Source organism: Adiantum capillus-veneris, chromosome 28, assembly GCF_014529385.1.
Source record: "Adiantum capillus-veneris isolate H3 chromosome 28, ASM1452938v2, whole genome shotgun sequence".
Classification (NCBI taxonomy): Eukaryota; Viridiplantae; Streptophyta; class Polypodiopsida; order Polypodiales; family Pteridaceae; genus Adiantum; species Adiantum capillus-veneris.
Window position 1 is genome coordinate 16734285 of NC_140958.1, and position 20546 is coordinate 16754830.

The following is a 20546-nucleotide window of genomic DNA, read 5'->3' on the forward strand; positions in this document are numbered from 1 at the left end:
TGCTTCGCTCCAGAGCCTAGCTTCCACATCATCACAAAGAGTTCATGCGCTACATCAGTCCACAACGTCGTGACTGATGGGCTGAGGCAAAAATAGGGTAACAAAGGGAAAATTTTGAAGGGCATAGCGAGGTAGAAGAGAGAGGAGGGGTGTGTTACGAGCAAAGAGCGGGAATCTTAAGGGTCGACCTCAAGGAGAAGCATCCCTCTCTCGCATAAACAAGGGGAAGAAAGGTATTTGAGAGGGAAGGAAGGGAAGCAAGGATAGTAAGCAGGAAGGCTTTCTCTCTAGCTCTTGAAGCAAGAGATCTCTCTTCCTTGCTCTCACACAAGCAAGAAAATCTCTCTTTCTCGTTCTCAAATAAGCAAAGGGAAGGAGAGGGAGCAATGAGAAGCAAGGAAGGTTTTGTTGCTCTCTCTCTCAAGTCATGGCAAGTAGGTTACAAGCACAGGGGATTCGAACAAGGAGAGGAAAGCCAAGGCAAGGAGAGGTATACCTCTTTCGAGTGGAGATCGGCAAGGAGGGACTTGCTCTCTCTCTCTCTCACTCACTCTCGTGCATAACCAAGGAAGAAGGGAGTCTCGGGCATTACCAAGGATGAAGACGAGATGGGCTTGAGCAAGGGGGGAGAGAACTCTCTCTTGTGGGCATGATCAAGAGGAGGCCGCTCTCTCTCTTGTTCTCATACATAAGCAAGAAGGAAGCCAATTCTCTCTCTCACACTATGGAGCATAAAGAAGGAACGACGAGGGCAAGGGAGAAGGGGATCGGTGAGCAAAGTAAATGGGTCAATATCTCTCACTCTCGACCTTGGTGAAGCAAGGAAAAGAGGAGAGTTTTGTGGTTAATCAAGGAAGAGAAAGGACTTGCATGAAGAAGGGCAGAAAGAAGAGATAGAGGATGGAGCTACAGCCATGGAGCTACAGCCACACCCCAAGGAGAAGTTGGGGTAGAAGTCGTAGTAGCTGAAGCCGGAGCCGGAGCCGGAGTCTAAGCCAAATTGTAAGTATAAGTCAAAGCCGGAAGGGTAACAAGGGAGCTCTTGCCTTGGTGAGGCGACGAAGTAAGCCATAGAAGCAAGTCGATTAGAGGAGAAAGTCAAATCTTGTGAGCGGCAATCAAGGAAGTGCAAAGCACACAAAGTAGGAAGTTGCAGAATAATTGACAATTATTGAAGCATGAATATTGAAACAGTGAACTTAAATGAAGTTTGTAGATTCTTGAAGGTAGTTGAAGCAGATAAAGCGACAGGAGGGAAATTACATCATCATCATCATCTTGAAGATTGATTAATTATCTTGTTAAGTTTGGTGTCGTTAACAGCTCGGTTAATCCTGTAGAACGGGAGCTTAAACTCCTAGTTATCAAATGATCCAAGTGACGGTGGTGTTAACAGTATGCCTTGGCTAAAAATTAAGTTGTACTCAAAGCATTATTCAATTAATTGATGATTACGATGATTTCCATAGCCTTTTTGCACCTCCTTTTCTTATTCTCTCTCACACCTCTCATAGCCAGAGGCCTGGCACCTTCTCGGCTCTCGTTTTGAACACATATCGCTCGACATATTTGGTGAACTTGACACGAAATGAGCCGGGGTGTGAGGTGCAGATGGAGAATTTAGAGTAGGTGATGAAGGTGATTGAAGAGTTAAGTGCAAATGGTTTTGATGATAAGTCAACAGTTCCAAATTTTTTGAGGATGCTTTAATTTGTCCAAGGATATCTGCTTGAAATGGAGACCATGAAGAAGAAGAATCAAATGGATGAAGCTTTGGATGCACCTTTTGATGCGATATACGATGAGAGACGAGTCTTTGATGGTTATGATCCAGAGGGCTACCTAGAATGCTATGAGTTGGAAATGAAGTTAAGAGGGATACCAGAAGAGTTAATGATCAGATCCTTTGAGCAGTTAGTGAGGTCAGATTTGAAGGAGCAGATTCAAGAGGTTACCAAAGCCTGCAATGACGGTTGGGAATATTTCAAAGAAGCTATTGTACAAGTAGGTTATGAGCATTATGCAAGCTATCAAGAACAGACCCAAGTCTACCAAACTACGCAGAAATTCGAGGACAAGTAAGATCAAAATTAGAAGCTATGATTGATGAGTGTCACTTGTACAAGATGCCACCTTCTTACAGGTTAATGATGAAGATATAGTTGAATCTGTGTATGAAAAGCTGGGTTTAGTAGATGCCTTACATGAAGTAGAAGTCTTTGAGGGTGAGGCTCTACAACCTCAAGATACACAAAGTAAATTTTGCAAAGAGCCTATACATGCAGTACAGGAGGAAAAGAAATCAGGGAATCAAAACAACAAATTGGCTAAAGCTCAAGAAGAAATTATGTAGGTGAATGAGTGCAACCATATTCAAGTAGACATGCATGAAGATTTGGTTTCAACTAATACTTTTGCTACTAACTCAGAATTTAAAAAAAATTTGGTACAAATTCTATCATAGAGTTGATTGATGATATAGATGTTATAGGTCAAAGCAAGGCTGTTGTTGATAGCAGCAAGACCATGGATTTGCGTATACCAAGTTTTGAGGACTTGGTTAAACAAGAGTATGTGTTTGAAGATCTACAAAATGTTGATTCAGATGGGGTGCAAACTCCTTCATTGACAAGTTTTGTGACACCGAGCTACCAAAGTGGAAAACTGATCTTGAATGTGATGATGATGATTTAGAGGGGGTGCAGACTCCTTCATTGACAAGTTGTTGTGACGTCGAGCTACCAAAGTGGAAAACTGATCTTGAATGTGATGATGATGATTTAGAGGGGGGTGCAGACTCCTTCATTGAAAAGTTGTTGTGACGTCGAGCTACCAAAGTGGGAAACTAATCTTCTATGTGAGGATGAGGATTCAGAGGGGGTGCAGACTCCTTCTTTGACAAGTTTCAGTGACCCAGAGCTACCGATGTGGCAAACTGATCTTGAATTTTGTGATGATCTAGAGGGGGTGCAGACTTCTTCTTTATCAAGATTTTGTGACACAGTGCTCACACTATGGCAAGATGATCATGAACTTGATGATGTTGATTCAGAGGGGGTGCATAGTGAAGTGCAATCTCTTGGTGTTGAATATGATTGGTTTCATTGTGTCGATGATACAGACAGGGCAGTAGATGAAATTTTCAATGTGCATGCTGAACTTTGTGCTACAAAAGTGCAAAGATAGTTGGATGAGGGTGAAGGACTTGAAGAGCATTTTATAGCAGATGTGTTTAGTATGCATGTCATATGTGGAAAATCTTAGTTTATAGCAGCCTAAGATGTGCAGGATGGAGGAACCTTCTGAAGCTGTGGACCTAGATCTTATGTGCTTATTGGATGAAGGGGTTCTCAATATAGATGCTAAGGATACCATTCAATCTATATTCATGCATAAGCAAGTTTATTTAGATGCACCTGATGATGACCTTATGTAGTTGTTGGATGATGCTCTACTTGATTTTGAGCCTCTACAAGACCCCTACAAGATAGAGAATTGTTTTTTGATGCATCTTGCAAGCCTAATGAAGAGAGTTTTGGCAGAGACTTGATGTATTCAAATATGCATGAATTGGGATTCCAATACTAGTGAGAATGAAGGTGCATTACCAATGCTTTTACCTGTGATTGATGATCAACAATCGGATGAGCCAGTTGCACAGGGGATATGGCAGTATCTAGTGATACCTGATGCTATATGGGATCTGATGTTACCCTATGATGTAGGAGATTTTGAGCTATCTTTTGACCAAGGAGGTGATAGAGATATGCATGGTCCAGGGCAATTGACTTATATGCCATATGATCCATGCGATTTTCATGAAGATTTGTGGGTTAATTTATGTTTATGCTCTCCTGATTGGAAATTCTTGTATTTTTCCCATGATCCTGGAGGATGGTGCCAATTTTTTTAAAAAGGAATGCTCATAGTGGGGAAAATGATTGGTTTCCTGTTTGATCACGAGGGGCTACTAAAGTGCAAGTTGTAGATTTGAAGAGTACCAATTATCTGTTGTAGCAGGTTGCATGGTACAAGGTTTTGGTTTCTAGATTATGCTGTCAGAAGATTTTTTTGTTTGTGCAATCAATAAGCTTACATAGCTAGCTTCCAATTGACTTCTTTGGACAATTGATGAAGTATCTCCACATCTTTTCAGTTGGTTCTGCTACTAGAACTTAAAGTAAAGGACTTGACAGTCATTCCGTGTGCAGACAGAGTAAGGCATACTTGAGCTTGACGGGGTTCCCTAAAGCGAGCTTAATGGTCAAGTCATGTACATCATTAACTGGAGCACTTGAGTTTGGCGGGGTTCACTAAACAGGTTTTCAATTAATTGAATGCTTTGAAGATACGACAGATACAGTTCAAAGATTTATGATGGGCAGCTACCTTAAGCTAAAACAATGATGATAGGGTATAAGCCTTATCTTATTTTCCATATGTTTACCAATTACGTGAGTCTGATGATGACAAAAGAGCTTAATGTACCTATAGCAGATGCAGATTGAAATGCAGTTAGCACAGGCCAGAGGCTGTGCAGGTTCAAAGGGGGTGGATGTTGTGCAGCTCCTCTCCCATGCTAAGAAATATACTAGGAAGATGCACATCGATCTTACTTGAAGCTTACCTGATTATTGATTAGTGTTCGGGGCTTGGTAACAATCTGCCTTTATCAGTAATGTATTCCAGATATGGCTTAAAAGGTCCAATAGATGCCTTAATGATGCTAAAAAGGAGTATGCTTGAAGTGAGCACAGATGGGAGATTATGATCTAGAACTGCAGTGCTTGATTTCTCTATTGGTCTGTCTTTATGACTTGTTGATTGGAGCTATGGTGCAAAAGATATGGAAGTTTGAAGTTTAAGTTGATGTAGATCCGTACCGGATTGGGCAACTGCAGCTGAGGGGACAAAAATGAAGTGGATGCATGGTCTTGAAATGCTCACTTTGTGGATCATGTTGGTCTTTCAGATCAGAAAAATCAAAGATCTGGTTGTAAAGATATTAGCACTTTAAGTTTCACCGGGGGTCAGGTCTGTATTGGTTTGGTCGCCTCGATCAGTGTGCAATCTGGTGATGTTGGACTTTGACCAGGTTTTAGAATGTTGTAAAGTAGCATTTTGCCCAAAATGTCATCTCCTGTAGTGCTTCGATAACGGGGTTCCAGAGTTGTGCTCAGCACTACAGTGGACGATATGTATGTAAAATATGGTAATTTAACAATGCTTGGCTGGGTTGTACCCTAAAGGTTATTCTTGGCAATGCCTAGTGCTTGAAGAGCTTCGTGTCCGGAATGTCATCTCTTGGAATGCAATGATCGCGGGATAAATCTAGAAGAGGCAGGGCCAGGAAGTGGCTATTTTTAGCAGATGCAAAGAGAGGACAACTCTCCAAATGCAATCACATATGCTTGAATCTTGAAGGCAAGCGATACCATGCAAAACATTGGCATGCGCAACAAAAGATCACAATGATATTACTGTGAAAAGATGTTGTGCGAGGCAATGCCTTGGTTGACATGTAACCTAATGTGGTGCCCGCCCGTATGGGAGCATATTGAGTTCGTGATGATCTCATTGCAGGTGCTTGGCAATGCTTTCTTGGTCGATATGTATGACAAATGTGGTGTCCCTTGAGGGGAACTGGCCACCCAAATTAAATCTTAATGGCCACCCGCATAGGAACCAAATGGTCATTCAATTAAAACATTATTGGGTGAAAAAAAGGCAAACATGGCATGCAGGCGCAGCGAGGCAGGGCGTAGGGCATGAGAGAGATGCTTGCAGCTGCCACAAAACTACTCAAACAAGCGCAAGGAAGAAGAAAAAATTTCCCAGAAGGTGGAGGCGTTCCAATTTGGAGCTATATTTGGCGATTCTCGTGTTGCCATATCCGGCGCTGTCACGTCATCGGGAAGGGTCCCTAGGAAAGTTTGGAGGGCATAGGGGGATATAGAAAATAACAGGGCTGTGTTACGAGCAAGGAGGTTACATGCAAAGGGGATTCGAACAAGGAGAGGAAAGCCGTGACAAGGAAGGGCTTGCTCTCTCTCTCTCTCTCTCTCTCTCTCTCTCTCTCTCTCTCTCTCTCTCTCTCTCTCAAGCCACAGCAAGGAGAGGTATACCTTTTTTGACTGGGCGGAGCTCAACAAAGAGGGACTTGCTCTCTCTCTCTCTCTCTCTCTCTCTCTCTCTCTCTCTCTCTCTCTCTCTCTCTCTCTCTCTCTCTCTCTCTCTCTCTCTCTCTCTCTCTCTCTCTCTCTCTCTCTCGTGCATAACCAAGGAAGAAGGGAGTCTTGAGCATAACCAAGGACGAAGACAAGATGGGCTTGAGCAAGGGAGGAGATAACTCTCTCTCATGGGCATGAGCAAGAGGAGGCCGCTCTCTCTCTCTTTCTCATACATAAGCAAGCAGGAAGCCAATTATCTCTCTCTCTCTCTCTCTCTCTCTCTCTCTCTCTCTCTCTCTCTCTCTCTCTCTCTCTCTCTCTCTCTCTCTCTCTCTCTCTCTCTCTCTCTCTCCCCCTAAAGAAGGAACAACAAGGGCAAGGGAGAAGGGGATCGGTGAGCAAAGGAAAGGGTCAATATCTCTCACTCTCGACCTTGGTGAAGCAAGGAAAAGAGGATATTTTTGTGGTTAAGCAAGGAAGATAAAGGACTTGCATGAAGCAAGGCAGAAAGAAGAGATAGAGGGTGGAGCTACAGCTCCAGCCCAAGGAGAAGTTGGGGTAGCAGTCGTAGCTAGAGCCGGAGCCAGAGTCTAAGCCAAAGTGTAAGCAGAAGTCAACGCAGGAAGGGTAACAAGGGAGTTCTTGGCTTGGTGAGGCGACGAAGTAAGACATGGGAGCATGACAATTAGAGGAGAAAGTCAAAATCTTGTGAGCGGCAATTAAGGCAGTGCAAAACACACAAAGCAGGAAGTTGCAGAACAGTTGACAATAATTGAAGCATGAAGATTGACACAGTGAACTTAAATGAAGTTTGCAGATTCTTGAAGGCAGTTGAAGCAGATAAAGAGACATGAGGGAAATTACATCACCGTCATCAACTTGAAGATTGATTAATTATCTTGTTAATTCCGGTGTCTTTAACGGCCCAATTAATCTTGTAAAATGGGAGCTTAAACTCCAAGTTATCAGCCAGATGATCCAAGTGACGGTGTTGTTAACAGTGTGCCTTGGCTAAGGATTAAGTTGTACTCAAAGCATTATTCAATTAATTGATGATTACGGTGATTGCCATAGCCTTTTTGCACCTGATGTTCTTATTCTCTCTCACGCCTCTCAAAGCGAAAGGCCAAGTGCCTTCCAGGCTCACATTTTGAACACATATCCCCTGTTAGCAGGAGCATTAGTTAGCCCAAAAGGAATAACCCTGTAGGCAAAAATAACCCATTCAATTGCAAAGGCAGTTTCATGTTGATCTTTGGGAATCAACCAAAAGTTGATTGTACCCTGAAAAGCCGTCTAAAAAGCTGTAAGCTTCTTTTTCTGCAGCTCGTTCTAAAACATGCTCGGTGATTAGAAGAGGGTAGTTATCACTAATGGTGGCTACATTTACTTTTTTGAGATTGATATACACTCTTAATTTTCCATTTTTCTTGGGTACCACCACAATTGGAGACACCCAATCTATGTGTTCAATTTCATAAAAGAATTTAGCTTCCTTGAGCTTCTCTATCTCTTCTTTGATCTTTTTAGCAAATGTTCATTATAACTATATGGCCGTTTTCTAGTTGGTTTTGCATCATCTCTCATAGGTATGGTATATTGACAAATTTCTGGATCAACACCCTTGAGATCCTTATAATACCAAGCAAAGATATCTCGCTATTATTTCAGTAAGCTTAGCAAAAGCTCTTCTTCTTCTTAAATCAGGTCATTTGCAGTGTAGGCTGGTTTGCGCTCTTTTCCTAATTCGGCTAGATCTATTTTCTTTGCCATTTCAGGTCCTTCATATGACCTACCCTATTTTCTTAGTTCCCTTACAGGTTGTTCGACGATGATCTTTTGGTCTTGGAGGGTATATTTCTTGTATTGGGATGGAACACTCATTACATCTTTACTCTCTTCCTTGGTTGTTTTTATTTCAATGGTATACACCTCCTTTAGAGTTTTTTTCAACTCTTGATATTTTTTCTTTCGTTCAACTCCTGTCATGGATGATTCATCATCATGATGCTTAGGTTTTGATTGAGTTTCCTTTCTCATTTTCCTTGATATTTTTTATGTTCCTTGCTTGTTGTCTGAAGGATATCTACCATTGATTTTGTCTTTGACACAATCATGTGCATCTATCTGCATCAAAAACTATGTTTTTCTACAAATTGATGGCATAGGTCTAGATTTCAAGTTTTTTGTGTCTCTTTTTCTTCTATACCATTTCTGTCTCCTTATTTTTTGGTTTGGAAAGACAAAAACTTTTCTCTCCTCCTTGTGCTCTCACACGTTCTTTTTCTGGCCCAGAATCATCAGATGTAGCTGAATGTTCTTCAAACTCATAAGTAGCATCATAATAGAGGTCTGAAAAGACTTGTTGAGCTTTCAGTAAGTCCTTGGGTTCCTGAACTTCATCTTCAATGTGAATGGTTGAGATCATTTGTATGGGAATTATGCCATAACCATCCTCATTGCAAAATTGAGTAGGCATAGACGTATTCACACATACATCCATTGTTGCCAAAATTTGAGTCCATTCAAATGGCTCAAACAAATGCTTCAAAAAGGGTTCAAATACATATGCTTCATTTGTGCAATCCCTTTCTAAGATACATTCTTCTCGTTTTAAACTCCCATCTTTTGAGGCTCCACACATCCAAATAGGTGTGTCTTTTTTAACCAAGATAGAAGCTTTGATTCAGCTGAAGAGACTAAGTCAAATTCTTTAATGGGAGTTTTCATTACATATCTATAAGTGTGATCTTTCATATTAATCCTTGTGATTGATCCCACTTGCTTCAAGTACAGGTAATTGTTTTCCCAATCTTGAATGAGTTGTACTTGCCGCATGAATAGCCTTCCCAAGATGATTTCATAGTTACGTTTCCTTCCAATGTCCACTATCCACAGGAACTAACTATCACTTTTTCAAGCAGTCCTAAGGGTTTTTCTATGTGTCCATCCACCAATTTTAATTTCATTTGAGTTTGTCTAATGGTCGGTTTTCCCCATGTTTCCCATGATGATTATGTGGCTATGGCTATGCCAGCTCACTGTCCAGTATTGCCATGGTTTCTACATCATTACATCTCACAGGAAGGGTTGTGTTTCCTTATTCCCCCTCGTAGTATTCTCCGACTTTGTTGATAGGGATGGCTCTAATCTCCTTGTTATCCAATTCATGTTTCAATTTACCCAAGTTTTTTGCAATTAGCCCTGTTATCCCCACCTTTTCTAGAGTTTTCTGTAAATCATTCCATAAACATCATCTGATCTTTAACAGTTCTCCCAAGGTAAGAGTACATGACTGAAGGGTGTTGACATGACTGACTGGATGTTCTCCACCTCTAGGGTTTTTTCCGCTCTTTTTACCTGAGTGGTTTTACACACTATGGACTCATCTTCGTTGTCTCCTAAGTAAGAGGGTAGTGGTTCCAGCATTTCTTAAGTAATTCTTACCAAATTTTGATAAGCTTCAAGCTTAGCTGCTTCCATATCTAGAAAGGATAGTTTTTTCATTTATTTTTTTGGCTTGCTTTAAGTCCCGCTTGGAAAGCTTCTAAGGTTCCATTGATTGGCTCCAAAATTTTGTCTACCAAAATTGATCTCCAGATTTTATTGTGGTTTCCTTGATTTCACTTTCATTTTCTTTCACTTTCTCCTGGCATAGTTTCTTGGCTTTTTCCTCAATTTCATCCTTTTGTTTTTGTTTTCTCATCTCATATCTTTGACGTCTTCTTTTCTTGGTCTTTTTAAAGGAATTTTTAGTATTCTCTGATTCATCAGAGGATTTATGTTTCTTTTTCTTAGCTTGGGCTCTAGTGATCACCTTGATTAAAACAATAGGTTCACTTTCCAAAGAGCTACTAGGCATCACTTGGACTACATCCACCACTACTTTTCCTTTGTTTAACGGAATTTTTGGACAATCTTTAGGGAAGTGTTCTCCTTTTTTGCAACATTGTGTACAAAAGCTTCAACTGTCTTAATGTTCTTGTCAGGTTTTGAGCATTCATTTTTCCAATGATCATTTGCACCACAATTATGACAGTTTCCAGTCCTTGGCTTAATCATTGGTCTTACCATTGGAGGTCTAACACCTTGATAGCTACAAAGTACATCGGTGTAAGCTCTGATGTAGCATAAGTTACATGTTCATCTATTGAAGGTGGACGTGAATAATACCACTCTCCTTCTACCATTACTGTAGATGGACTACGCTCAACATAAGGTGTAACAGGCACTAGTGCTTGTTCATCCATGACTTCTTCTGAATACATGTACTTTATAGGCACTGCATTATGTCTAGGATATGGAGGTTGTTGACCCAGCACTGGTTGTGGTCTTTCTATACCCATTGGTGGTCTTTGTGTTGGGGCCATATTAGGCTGATATCTGTACATGGGTGGTACTTGTGGTCTCATAGGCACATATTGAATATTTGCATCGTACTTTGGTCGGTAATAGCACTCATTGGTTCATGGTTGGTCCATTTACCCTCAATAGCACACCATTTTTGCGGTCTAAGCGGTTGTCCCTGTTGAGGTATCCCTTGCCCTGGTCCTCTCATAGGTGCTTTCTGCATATTATTCATCATTTCGCTCATCCTTTTGAGCATGTCTGTCATGGCTGTGAGTGGTGCTGCAGCAGCCGTTCCCACTTGTGTTGGTTTTGTGGATGCTATTTTCTCACTCTATCCTTAGGGACATCTTCTTCATTTAAAATGTCACAATTGTCTCCCAAGTCAATAGCATCTGATACACACTCTTCTAGGGTCATATGCTTCTTGTTATACATTATAGCATGAAGTTCTTTGTTGAGAAATCCTTCTAGAAACAGTGACACTAATCTTTCCTCTGCTGGTATTTCTAATTTTGGGCATCTTGCAATGTATTGCTTTATCCTAGTTGCATCCCTAACACACTCATCTTGTTTCTATTTGAAGCTATAGATTTGAGCTATTGTATTATGTTTAGTCCCAGTTTTGGAACATGCAGCTACAAATCCCCGAGCTAATGTATTTAAATTCATGATTGACCTTGGTAGAATGTTTTGGAACCATGTCAAAGATTTTCCTCCTAATGTCATTCCAAATCCCTCAAATTGAGTGTGGAAATCAAATATACATTCTACTCTTGGACTTGCTTGAAGCTAGTTAAGTGGTCATATGGATCCCTAGATCCATTGTATTTTCTGACCCATTTTTGAAATCAGCTGGTCTGATACGTCTGTTTGGCTCAGCTCCAACTCTTCTGGCAGTTGGTCCTGTCCCAAGTCCTTCAAACCAATCTATTGGAAATAGCGACTCATGTAGCCCTGCACTGGCTCTACTGTCACTCAATTTTCTTCGTGATGAGGTAGGTTCGGGTTTTTTTTAACATTGATCCCAAAAGATATCTCATGGATTTCCTCTCTTGGAATATAATCAGTTCCTTGCCCCAATATCCAATATCTATCATAACAAAGTTATTGTTATAACAATCCCTAAATAGGTAAGATGGTAGATCTGATGAACCCTTGTCTTTGATTTTGAAGATATAGATGATCTACATGGGTGTGAACTGCCCTGATTTGGCATGAGAAGTCCATAAAAGATCCTTGATGTTCCTATCCTCCCAACAATAGACTTCAATCCTAGGATTATCAGTACTAAGCCGTTTCAAAGGTTTCAGATCAACTTGATCGTATCCCTCGAATTCTAAAGTTGGTGGACCTTCTTTTGCTGCCATATCCGGAATTATTGTATTCACTTCTAACCCCCATTTGTCTATCACATCAAGATTTTCAACTTTTACATACTGAGTCCCGTCTTTATCCATATAGACTTTTCCTTGTTCATTTGCTCTGATTTCCTCCTCAAACTCTATGTCATGGTCATCAATGCGAATGGCATACTCTTCATTAGGATCCAGGTAAACCTGAGCTCCATGGACATTAGTCTTATAAAAGGTGAGTATGTGCTTATATCGCATTGTTGTTTCGGTTCCTAACTGAGTCAAAATATGAAGACATTTCAGATGTTGAGTCGGGATAAGTGTTTGGGACTTCTTCAAAGACAGTGCCCAATTAATCACCTTGATTCACACTCTCTTTGGTGGATACCCTACTAGCGGTCTCTCCAAATACGCCTTGATTTGCTAGTATACGACCAGATCTAACGTTCATATAGACTTGTTAAGCCGTGGATAGAGTACTTATCGTCGGATTGAATTGTTATCCGTTTTTCCACTTGACTTGAATTCACTCCTATCAAACTCTCAATTCTTTGCCTGCAACCTGGTTCATGTGTCAGTTTTAACCAAGTTAGTTGTTTTCTCTCAAAGGCTGTACAATTTTTGCTAATTATTGTGATTGGTATGTGTATATCACTTCAATCTGAGCTAAGTGAGTCAGCAATTGAGATTTCCAAATTCTACCCTTGCAAAGAGCTAAAGGACTAATATGCAACCTAGAAACTGAGTTAACATGTACTAATTTGGACCCGGTGGAGCCCAAACTTGACCAATGGCCTTGTATTATGTTGTTCTAACATTGTACAAGCTCAAAAGTTTAAAATCTTGTCTCTGGGGCTCAAAAGTAAATAATTTGATTATTTACTTTTCTCAGTCTTTCTCACTTTTAAGAATTGTTTTTCCATATAGACACCTTGTTGTAGTCTCTGGACAAATTTCACTGAGTTTGAACAAAATTTGTCCAAGTTATCAACTGTTTAGTGTCTGCAGACTCACCTTTCAAGAATCTGGCTTATGTCTCACTTTTGTGATCCAAATTTCATCAAATTTGATATGTGGAGTATATTTGATATGTGTTGACGGCTATGTCAACACACGACATAACTCAACAAAGCCTTATTTTTTGAGAGTTATGAAATGTTGCGGATTATGGTTAGAAACATCATTGTAATAAGTAGGTAGTCTAGTTGCAGAAGCCGAAGTGCAATGGCACTTCTAGATTGTAAATACCAAGCCATTTGACCCCTCAAACTCTATTTTAGGTTTAACCTAAGGTGACCTTAGTATATAAGGTACCTAGGTCATTTTTATGAAGAACTTTATCATAATCATAAGTTTTAAGCTGTCCTCGACTGTGTGTGAGAGAGGAAGAGAGAGAGGTGAGCTTCATCCTGGTGCTACGTCCTGCTCGTTCATCACATTGTAGATCCAACTGCACCATTGCACTAGCCTCGGGAGGAGCTACATGACAATGCCGAGCATTCCTCGCAGAACGGAGCGAACTTGCTGACGCATCTACGAGCTATTTGTGGTCGTAAGTGTATCAAACAATGTCTGTTTTCTGCATGCAATTTTTCATTAGAATCATGGCAACATAAGCTACGCATACGTACTCATAGATTTCAGTTTTAGCCACTTTCAAAATTCAGCCCTGTCTTTATATGTATTTTCTGTAGATGGATTTAGAGCTAGGTGTTAACCCTCACGGCTCATGGACACCCTATCACCTACGACGGACGTTGTAACCTACGACGGACATTGTATTATTTATTTGGTAGAGTCAGGTATCGGGCTTGTCGGTCCAATAGGAGAAGGGTAAGAGTGATCACCGATGAGAGGCGCACTCTAACTGGAACGTTCAAGGGATTAGTTGGCTAAGCATGGGCGCCCAAGTGTGAATGGGGCGAGCTCATATAAAAGTCAACTAAACTTAAAATTCACTCATTCTCTCATTTGTGCAATAGAAGAGTGCCTTGCTCCATCTCCATCTCCATCTTCTTCTTCTTCACCTCCTTGTGTGTGTGTGTATGTGTGGGGGAGAGAGAGAGAGAGAGAGAGAGAGAGAGAGAGAGAGAGAGACAGTGTGGGCAATCGAGCATTACGAAGGCATGACGGCGGCGGCGAAGCGGTTGAGCGCGGTGAAGCAGCAACTCCTTCTTCTCTGCGGCGAGGAATCCTCCACGGCAGGAGCATAGAGCGGTGAGTGACACACCATTGCCCTCTTTTGAGCTTACTAGTTAAGCTAGTTGTGTGCTTGGAGCCGTCTGTGGCTCGCACACAGTGTTAGGCAAGTCCCTTGCTTCGACATTGCGGCAAGGAGCGCACATTTTTGGCGCCGCTGTCGGGGAATCGCCCTGCACTAAGCCCAAGAGGCACTTTGTGCTTCTTCTATGAGTTGTTTGTAGTAGGAAAGAAGAGGACGAGGAAGAGGAATGAGTTATTTTTCTGCAAGTTGATAATTTCTGTATTGTCTGCAAGTTCTTTGATTTCTGCATAATCTTGTGTTTTCTGTTTGCACACAGTCTTTGCACAATTAGTAGTCGTTAGCTTGTTCGCAGTGAATGAGTAAGTAGGTAGACAGTTAGCAATTTCTGTTTGCACACAGTCTATACACAGTTTTCTGTTAAGGTTTGCCTGCACACAGTCTTTGCACAGTAAGGTAGTGAGAGAGGAAGTAGGTGGACAGTTAGCTCACTGATAGTAAGCAGTTAGAAGAGTGGTTAACAGATTAGTTAGTAGATTAGTTCGTGGTTAGCAGCACTGTTACTAAGTAGATAAGGTAGTGAGCTGTGAGCTGTTGATAGAGAGGTTAGGTAGGTGTTGACAGTGTGTGTGGCCAAGAAAGGGTCACCTAAACCACGCGCGGTCGTCGCCTTTTTTTTTTTAATCTAAAAATATTAAAAAAATAAAAATAAAAAACCGAAAATATTTAAGCGTGAGTGACTGGGGGGCTACACTAAAATTTTGATCGATCGAGATCATTTCCCCAAGCCCAAGCCCAAGCCCAAGCCCAGGCCCAGGCCTCAGTCCTTAGTCCTATGATATATACTAGACTCACTCTTATATATATACCCTACCACCTCAAGAAGGAATGAGAGCATGTGGGGCAAGTCCTCCACTCTCCTCCCTTCTCTTCCCACTTGCACCCTTAGACTTTCTAATTTGGGCCTAGTTCCCTACTAGAAATTGACGGTTTTGGGGATTCCGAGGGCATAAACTGACCAAACGGAGGGCTGTAAAGCACGGCACGTCCCTCTGACCGAAACGCTCTTTTTGAGCTATCATACTTTCTATTCTATAGCTGGGTCAGAAAAAAAAGAAACAAATTTTTTTTTAAAAATAATAATAATAAGAAAAGACTTGGGTTGCAAAACACCCAAAAATACTAGGTGAGCAGCCTTCACGGGCACTCACTAACACTTTTAGGGGATCAAAGTCATATGAACCTACGCTCTAGACGAGTGTTAGAGCACGAGCATATTGGTAGTGCCTCCATTTACGCGGGCACCCATTATTCCTCCACCCTAGGTTCTGGACCTTCGGCCGGGACTCAAGGTAGCGCGACCCAACATCCTCATATCGCGTCTAGTGATTCTTCCTCTGACTACGAAGTCATGGAGGGGTATCCTACACCAAACCCTGATAGTTCATCAAGACATGCATGCCATGGGCCCACAACCCGGGTCCAGCGTGTTTAGCAGCTTAGAAGAGACCCTTAGTAGACCTACTCGCTCTGAACATGCGGTTAATGAAATAAATGAAGGGAGTGGGGAAGTAAATTCGACATTCATGCCTAAAATAGACCCTATGCTTCTTGAGAGTGTGCATGTGAATGTTGCATCCACTGCACCTCCTGATCCTTTAGGACTATCTCCCTCTGAGGTTCTACTACCCGATGGTAGGAGTCTTGCCGAAGTACAAGAGATCGAACGCTATATGCAAGCAACAAGGGAGAGGGAAATTGAGAACCTACGAAGGCTAGAACAAAGTCGAGCCCTGAAAGCAAAGGCTCCTATGACAACAATCATGCCAGCCGAGCAACCGAGTGCTCCCAAGGTAGCAGTCATGGAGGGGTAAGCGATGGGGAGCAATAATGCTTCCACTTCGAGGGAAACCTCCAACACGCTAGGCCTAGATGGGATATTCCTAAACAGAAATTGGGAGTATGACCTACAAGCAGAAGCTTTAACTGATCGGAACATAGGACACACCTATCATGTGACTTGGTTAGATGTTCTACAATCCACATCGGGTGCTACTAGCATAGATGAGCAACAACAGAAATTCTGTGATGTCCTCCATAGGATTGTCGAGTTAGAAAGATAGAACACAGGGATCAACATGCCTTCAACAGGCCTAATGAGATTCTTGGATACGAGAAAGGCCAACCAACCAACCCTATCACAAATGGAGACTCCCTCAGTGAGCCCCATTTATCCTCCATATGTTGTTTCGCCGGGAGCCTCAGTACAATCTGAGCCCACAAGTGGCAGCTTTACCTTCCCAGATCTAGCTCATCTTTCTCTTAATGACACTACGGCTACCATGCATATCCCAGTGGTGAGAATGACAAGAAGTACACCATGGAGTTCATTTGTTAATACTGCGCAGATGCCTAGTAGCACAGTGCCCCCAACTATACCTACATGTATGTATCAATCATGTGCACCTGTCGTACCTCAGTCTCATGTAGCTCCTACACCTCCGATTATTCCAAGAGCTTACAATCCACAATGGCATTATCCAAGCTCTTATACAAGTGGATCCATGTCATTTAATAATAACATGCCATATGAGGCACCCCCTATGCCTAGGGCAATGCCTGTAAACTTTGGACCACCGTCTGGTACACCACCATACAAAATATGGGACCCAAGAGCCGCGCGTATGCCAAGGCCAAGGCCAACTCCCATCTCACATGTGGTTCCAGGAGCACATACACCCATTATACCTGCTCAAATAGTAGATTTGGCAGCATTTTCTCAAACTATCGGTCGCTCTATTGCGGAAAACATGCGTAGTGCACCTGATAGAGAGCCTAGGAGCAAGGCAGTTCAAGTAGCTGAGCTCACACAGAAATTCAGTGGAGACGGAGATGCTAGAAAGCATATGGAAGTCTTTGAACATGTGTGCAATTCCTTGGAAGAGAACAATGATCTACATAAGTGTAAGGCTTTGAGTTTGACCCTAAGCGGAAAGGCTGGAGGCCGAGTTCTAGTAGCTCGCAAGCGTCAGGGCATGAGCCAATGAAGATAAAGCCAATCGTGAAAGAGCAAACGATATCTGAGATGACTTTGGCAGATCTCTACAAGGCCATCCAAGAAATCCTTAGGGATAATCGTGCTCCACAAAACACTCATATGTATCCAAGAAGGGAGCAACAATGGTGCTCAATTTGCTTGGGCCCACATACTACGAGTGAATGCCCTACTTTCAGAGTAAAGTTTAACGGGACTTGTAACGCGTGTGGTAGGTATGGCCATCAAGCGAAGGATTGCCTAATGCTTAAACGCATCATGGAAAATAGACCTCCTATAGCTTGGGTAGTCTCACCTCGAGTTCCTGCATTTATGCCTACCCCACCCATGGAGCAACAGTTGCCATTACAGCACATGGTCCCTAGAACCCAAAATGTGGTCCAAACCACACCGTTGCCACCTCCAGTGCTAGGACCGCAACCCCCTCATCCAAGAGTTACACCTATGAACCAAATAGGTTGCGAGTCATCTAGTACTTATGTAGATTGCAAAGAGGACATAGACTCTAGTATCACCTATGGAGTCGACATGCTTGAGGAGTGTCCCATGTACTATATGGAAGACCATTGGGGACAAATCAAACCGGTATATCAAGCTACTGCGCTAGCAGCAAGAGGCCAAAACATTAATAGTTTTGCCAGGAGACCACCTCTTCAGTGCTACGAATGTGGTGGACCACATCGAGTAGATGAGTGCCCCATTAGAATGCAAAAGAATGCTGCACTAATGCAAAAAAGTCAAGGGAGTGCATTGGCAATGCCAATACTCACTTGTAATCGTTGTGGCATAGATCATTTGATCGCACAGTGTCCTAACAATCCAAACGCACCGAAAATCACACCATTGAACTTAATAGAGATTGTTGATGGGACACCACCAACTATAAACATAGCACCAGTGAATGCACTCACACGGTCGATGTTCCAAAAGCAAAATTACATCCTCGAAGAGAGAGATGCTGCATCCATTGGCCGAGCAAGAAAGAAGAAAACACGAAGAAAGAAATCCCTTAATGTTTCTAGCTCAAAACCTAGTTCAAAGACTAACATAGGGACATGAGAGGATCCCGTGTATATGAATGACCCTGAGGATGACTCGGATTTGATAGAGACCACAGAGACCAAAACTGTTACTACAAAGGAAAAAGCTAATGAGGAGGATCACGAGAGGGAATCACGACGAACACCAAAAGAGTATTCAAAGTTAAACCACCCAGTTGGGAACCCCCAAGATAAGCCACGAGAGACAAAAAATGAGGATTGCAAGAGAAAGATTGGAACCTACCCAAACCCAACAGTGGAAATTGAACGAGTCCAACAACTGAGGGGTTTGGTGGAAGAAACTCAACGAACATTAGAACCTGAACCCAAACATATCCAAATGTCGAACACAGTGTTTCCCACACAAGTTCAACCTCACAAGAACTACAGGCCGTTAGCTATACCCAATATCATTCGGGAAGAGAGTGAGGGTAGGACATCTGAAAGTGGACACACACCTTTCCTACTAGAGAGAATGTTTGGTGAGGGAATGCCCGACCCCCTTGAGGAAGTGGAGATTCCATCTTCACCATTCTCTTGTCAGGGTCCTACGTCCTCAGAAATATGTACGACTATCATATCTAAGTGATACGGAGATCCAGAATTATTCCTAGCACTGCGAGCGTTTCTCAATGGAGAATTACAGGCCGGATTACCACAGTTTGCACATATGAACAAACCTGACTCGGTAATGAATGATGAGGAACATTTAGCACCACCATCTAACCTAGCGGGACATGAATCTGTAATTGAAATATCCGTTAACAAGTTGGGGCAATACTTTGAAGGTGATGAATCTAATGCTACTCTATCAATCACTACTAAAGGATTAACTGTAAAGGGGGTCCTTGACGGTGGTGCGGGAGTCAGCATGGTGACAAAGAGTTGTTGGGAGTCTATGGGGAGACCTCACCTTGAAGCCACAAGTGTAGTGGTAAAAATGGCTAATGGATCTATTGTTACGCCTATTGGAATGCTAAAGGATCTCAGGATCAAGGTCTTGGGACACAAGGTAAGGCAGACTTTCATTGTTATGGATTTTTCCAAGCATCCTATGTCATTTGAGATGATCTTAGGGCGTCCATTCATGAGGGAAGCAAAAATGGTGCATGACTGGTCCAAAAACCACGTCTACTTACAGTTCCAAGACTATGTCATTCGAGTTGATCTTTTAAGTGGTCGAACGCATCCTCTAGGAAATAAATTCATCATTGATAATCGATCAGACACAACAATTCACTCAGATCCATTACAGTATTGTTACACGTGTAACGAAGACACGGATATTGGGGAGAACACTCCTTATATGGATATCCTACCCGGAATGGCTGAGTCAGACAATGTCGATTGGGTCCACCTAGCGACAACCATAGATACTTGGGGAAATAGGGGGACACCTTGGGTAACATCTGAGGGGGATGAAATGCCTGTACCCTTAAATATGCTAGAAGCACTGCATATAGCTTTTGACAAGACTCATCCTAATATAACTAAGAAAACATACAAGTGGGTCCCTAAAGCTTCTTTAGCGACCATGGCGGATGCTAAAAAAAAAAAGCCTTGTAAGAAACGTCCCACTCGCTCAAAGAAAATTAAAAAAATATTGCGATGGATTCCTAAAAAACTATTGGAAGCCCAAGGCTACTATCAAGGAAATGATCAAATTTGGGTGCCAAAACCTAAATTGTGTTCTTACCTGTCACCTGATCCATATGAACCCACTCCTGTAGCTCCAAAACAAATTGACAATCGCGGAAAGAAAAAAATCACAGAATCCTATACACCCGCTCCAGAGCTAGTTTGGGTACCAAAGAAAGAACGATTTGTTCCAGCTAGCTCAGGAAGGGGGGAGTCCCATGAAGCTTCTAGCTCCTCATGTAATGCATCCATAGAGATAAAAGCTTCTCCAGAGTCTCCACCTACAATAGTGGACCTCCATGAAGCTACAAAGGAATCCACACCTCCCAGTGTTCAAGAATCAACTGATGAACCACTTCAAGTTCGATCCTGGGAGAGTACCTTACCACCCTTGCAACTCGATGAGGCACCTAAGGTAATAGAAAACTACTGGCAAAAATCCTCACCTATTATCGACTGGAACAATTGGTTTCAAAGGGTGACGAGCACATTTCAAACGATATGATCTAACCAAGGAAGGGGGGAATGTTTGCTGACAGTCATCATTCACCCACTCCCCTCTCAACCTTGTTTCCTTGCCTCTCACTCTCCCAATCTTAGGGAATGTATATATAAAGGCTTATACTCACAAAAAACGAAAATAAATAAATAAAGAGCAAGAGCAATTAGCAAACGAGTATGCACAATAAAAGTCAAAACATTGGCCAGACCTACACATTC

The 20546-nt window shown here is 42.1% G+C and overlaps 1 pseudogene; it reads left to right on the forward strand.

Annotated features, from left to right (window-relative positions):
* The first annotated feature begins 427 nt into the window (after positions 1 to 427).
* On the forward strand, positions 428 to 20331 carry LOC147420108 (uncharacterized; annotated as a pseudogene).
* The last annotated feature ends 215 nt before the right edge of the window (positions 20332 to 20546 follow it).